The sequence below is a fragment of the Amblyomma maculatum genome, chromosome 3 (assembly GCF_055883805.1).
Source record: "Amblyomma maculatum isolate TAMU_Amacu chromosome 3, ASM5588380v1, whole genome shotgun sequence".
Taxonomy (NCBI): Eukaryota; Metazoa; Arthropoda; class Arachnida; order Ixodida; family Ixodidae; genus Amblyomma; species Amblyomma maculatum.
This window is the reverse complement of record NC_139346.1, coordinates 122,036,592-122,041,630: the sequence shown is the minus strand read 5'-3', so window position 1 is coordinate 122,041,630 and position 5,039 is coordinate 122,036,592. Positions and strand designations below refer to the sequence as shown.

The following is a 5,039-nucleotide window of genomic DNA, read 5'->3' as shown; positions in this document are numbered from 1 at the left end:
AACGTGCGCTGACATCGCACAGCACACGGACGCCTCTTCGTTTCGCCTCCATCGAAACGCAGCCGCCGAGGTCGGGTTCGAACCCGGGTACTCCGGCACAGTAGTCGGGCGTCTTACCACTGCACCACCCCGGCTTTTCTTTTTTCTTTATTGCCGACTTGGTCATTCAAAACAAGACGATGAACAATAAAACGTGCCAGCACGGGAAACACCAACAATGCACCACCCCGGCGTCGCCCTCTTCTTTTTTTTTTCTTTCTTCTCTATTTTCCTTTCTGTCCGCACGAGGCCGCGGAGGTGATGATGGTGATGATGATGACCTCAGACAAAATGGCATATACCCACTGTGGGGGATAGGCCAGGGTGCATTGTAGGTTGTAAATATATATGATCAAGTACTGGAGTAATGAGATAAATATGAGTGTTTAACTAGAATTTGAAAAATAAAAAGGAAAAATTTGGAGGACGCTTAAGGTTCGCCTTGAAGAGTGGAACGCGATAGCGAAAACTTATTAAACGCAAGGGTATTGGGCATCCTCGCACCGGTACCCGCGCGGCCCGAAGGGGAGTAGCCAGTGAGCGAAGATAGTGATCTAGAGAAAGGAAAGGCGCTTGATTCTACAACCCGTGAGGGTGCACGGCGAAACGTCAGGGGCGAGTGGCGCGCCACGTGTCGGGGCAGCGCCGCACATTGCGAGGAGGGGTTCTTCTGTGTTTGCCGCAAGATGGCTCTGCATGTGCGCAGAGCGCAGAAGAAATGTAGCGGAAACGTACTTCGCTACTCGTGTAACTGCGACTTCTGTAAGTAACATGCTCATAATTACCGATATACACCGCAGTATAACGTTCTGCGGCACGTTTCTAAGGCAACACCGCATTCACTAGAAGCGCTTATGTACCGCTTTCAAGCATCGAACTCGTGGCTGAGTTAAGTCTGCTTCCGGCAGCCGAGCTGAACGGAACGCAGGGTCATGGGCTCCAACGGAGGGGCGACAGCGGTCGTTGACGGCCGCGGAAACAGAATCCATGCAAGTGAAGATAAGGACTACCAGATTATTTTGCCTACACTGCCAACCGGTCGTGTTGTTTTAAACACGGTTTTTCTTCACGGTGATGTACGAGTGAGGCCTTTCCGGGTCGAAGATTTTCGAGACGCCCTGGCCGAGCCCGGTACGCTCCCCGACGTGGTTGCGTTGGGGGCGTACCAAATCAACCATGTCTGGGCGGTTACCCTGCGGAGTGCGGAGGCAACAAAGAAGCTGCTCGCCTTCAAAGAGCTGCAAGTGAAGAAACGCCGCTGTCTTACCATCGACCCGGAAGACCAGCAGGTAAAGCTGCGGCTTCACTGGATATATGCTTCACGGCGTGGCTGACGACGACATCCGGACGGCGTTCGCGGCATTTGGCAAGATGACGGAAGTCACGCGTGAGCGGTGGCGGATACAAGGCGTCAATGAAAAGGGTTCTACGACAAGGACTGTCCTACTGAAGTTGAAGCCGGGCCTGAAAGTGGACGACCTGCCGCATCAGGTACGCGTCGCCGGAGAGTTGGCCCTTGTCGTGGCGCCTGGACGCCCGATGCAGTGCCTCTGCTGCCACGGCACCGGTCACGTGCGCCGGGAATGCAAAGTCCCCCGCTGTACGAAATGTCGGCGGTACGGCCACGCAGACAACGATTGTGTACGCACTTACGCGGCAGCTACGGGTGCAGCGTCAAAAGACGACACGGCGGAGTTTCTGATGGACGTAGTGGAGGCCGAGGAATCCGCAAAAGGCATTGAGGAACAGGAAAAGAAAACCGACGCTACGGACTCTTCAGGACCTTCCAGCAGCGATGCCGGGCGGAAACCTGAAGCGGGAGAACCTGCGGGAAACCAGATGGAGAAGCCGACTGAAGGAGTAAGCGGGCCGGCACTCATGGAAGCAGAACCAGCGTCTCTGTTTGAGCAGAACCATGACAAGAACGCCGCCCGCTCCACCGGCGTTCCTGCCCCATCGAAGCGGCCCCACGCCCAGACCAGTGCTGAGGCGACAGCTTCCAGCGTCGAGGAGCCGCCGGCAAAAACCAGCCAAGGACGGCGGTCCACTTTGCGGCCGCGATCTAATGTGTCGGCGGAGAGGAGAGACCACGACAAACCGCCACCGCAGTCAGGCCTGCCGCCAGCACCGGATGGCTCCGGTGTCAAAGGCGTCGTCTAGCCACGCGCTAGACGCGAGAGGTAAGCACCATGTTACCGGCCTCTTTCCTCTGTATGAAAATGGCTTCTGCGGCTCCGATAAAAGTAGGTACACTTAATGTCAGGGGACTGGCAAGCAAGAGGAAGCAGGGCCAGGAGTACCGCCTTTTAACTGAGCATGACATCGACGTCCTGGCCGTACAAGAAACGAAAGTTGATGGGGAAGAAGGGACCGGTACATGGTGCGACGTTTCACGTCTAGGTATTTTGCAGTAGTGAGCCACGCAATTGGCACGTCTGCGGGCTGTGTCATTTTTGTTAAGAAATTACCCGGACTCGAGGTTCAGGCACATATGGCATGTCCGTCGGGCAGATGTGTTTGGGTTGATTTTCTGTACAACAAACAGTATTGGCACATTGTTAGTGTGTACGCTCCAAATGTTGTGGATGAGAGGGTAGCCTTTTTTCAAAACGTATAAAAGTACATCAGTTATGAGAAATCCCTGATTGTCATGGGCGACTTTCATTGCGTCTTGAGAGGCTGTGATAAATCCAGTACAAGAGCGTTTAGGGACAGAAGTACTGAGGCTCTCAGAAATTATAGACACTAGCAACCTTAACGACGTGGAGGAATGTTTAGAAGGATCGCGTTGTGTGAAGTTTACACATTTCCAGCGGTCAAGCCACGCGCGGCTGGATCGCATTTATGTGTCTACAGACGTCATATCAAAATGCAATAGTTACAATGTAGTACCAATTTCATTTTCTGATCATTGTTTAGTGGAGTGCGGGATAGGGACAAAAAAGCGAGGCAATCAGTTTTCATGGGAGACGTGGAAATTAAATAATAAGCTCATTACAGATGACATCTTTAGTAGGAAAGTAAGCGAAGAAATTGACAAAATAGAGTCTAGGGGGGAGATGAAAATATGGCAGCAGTGGGAAATTTGCAAAGAGCAAATAAAGATAGCAGCAATCGAACGGTCAAGCTGTATACGACAAGAAGAGAAGCGTTAGGAGGACAATTTAAGATCCTTGCTGGCTAGACTACTTGAAAAAGAAAGCGAAGAGCCTGGTAAATGGATGGACGATATTAGGAAAATAAAAAAAAACAGGATTGAACTGTTCGAAGAAGAGCGCTATCGTGGTGCGCTTGTGCGGGCGAAGGCGCAATATATAGCTGCTGGGGAGACACCGTCGAAAAGAGCACTAGGAATCGAGAAGACGTGTGCTCAGAGAAATCACATTGAACTGATCGAATGGGGCGGAACGTTATCTGGAGAAAGTGTTCATATCCAGCAGGCGTTTCTTGAATATTATCGAACGCTTTTTACAAAGCAAGACGTGGAAGTAAACGCATTCAAAGGAAAGTTTCTGGGCGCTTTACCGCGATTAGATGATGAGCAGAAAGATAGACTGGAGCTGTCAATAACCGCGTCGGAGGTCGAGCTTGCAATAGAAAAGTTGAACCCGGGAAAAACTCCCGGCCCCGACGGGTTAAGCGCGGCGTTCTACAAAGCATACAAACATGAAATAGTGCCCGTACTGACAGCCGTGTACAATGAGTCCTACAACATAAATGAATTGCCCCCGTCTTATGGCAAATCCCACACAGTGTTGATTCCTAAATACAATGAAGCAGATAAGTTACAACAGGTTACAGCATATCGCCCTATCGCACTCACGAAGGTAGACTACAAAGTGTTTATAAAAATTCTAGCCCGTAGACTACAGTCAGTAATTCAACAGTTAGTTGGACCACACCAGACGTGTGGGATCAAAGGTCGATCCATTGTTTCCAAAGTGCATAAAGTGAGAAGTGTGCTTGAGTGCTGTGATCACACAAACAGTTGTGTAGCCATCCTTCAGTTGGATCTGGAGAAAGCATTTGATTGTGTCTGACTTGAAATCCTGTTCTGCATACTCAACCATGTGAATGTAGGATCCGTCATTCTCGAGGGAGTAGCCATGGCGTACCGAAGCTGCACAACAAGATTGATTGTAAATAAGAGTTTGGGGGCCCCCATAAACGTGCAGCGATCGGTGCGCCAGGGTTGTCTCCTCAGCCCTCTGCTATTCTGCATTTACGTCGAGACACTGTGTTTAAATATAATAGAAAACGACAAAATTCGTGGCTTCCAATTGCAAGCTGCAGAGGTTAAGCTGCTGGCATATGCGGACGATGTGGCTGTATTCGCAGTGAATCGCGAAGGGGTAATCGAGGCCGTGTCGTCTGTAAAAGAATTCACAAAGGCTTCCGGCAGTAAAGTTAATTGGTCAAAGTCCCTGGGGCTTTGGCACGGAGAATGGCCAACGGCGCCCGAGAAGTTCGCAAACATGTCCTGGGTGACAACACCAGTAAAGTACTTAGTAGTCCCACTAGATAGTTATCGCGATAGCGAATCGTACTGGAGGGCACAGACTCAAGCCATGCGGGAAAAGGTGGAGGGGTGGAAAGGGCAACAATTGTCAGTTTTCGCCAGGGCCACAGTGTGCAATATGTTTTTTTTTTTTTGTCGAAGCTGTGGTGCGTGATGCAAGTGTTGCATTGTGCAAGGATGAACGTACAGAGACTGCATCGGATATTTGCCATTTTTGTGTGGGCAGCAGAATGGGAACGATGTAGCCGGACAAGTTTGTTTAGGCGGGTGAAGGACGGTGGACTGGGTTCGGGGCATTTGTTTCTACGACAGAATGTCAGCAGATTTCTTTTTGTTCGCGATGTAAAAGATCCATTTTTGCGTACTGTGTGCCAATTAAGGCTCGGAAATGCACTGCCGGATTTTGTTGTCTCGACCGAAAGTGTATCGGGACGCATTTTTAGTTATTTTAGAGAAGTTGTCGCTAGTGTGCGATTCCTGT

General features: G+C 50.3%; 1 pseudogene; it reads left to right on the top strand.

The window, feature by feature from the left end:
- The first annotated feature begins 1,026 nt into the window (after positions 1-1,026).
- On the top strand, positions 1,027-2,199 carry LOC146195892 (uncharacterized; annotated as a pseudogene).
- Positions 2,200-5,039: the final 2,840 nt, after the last annotated feature.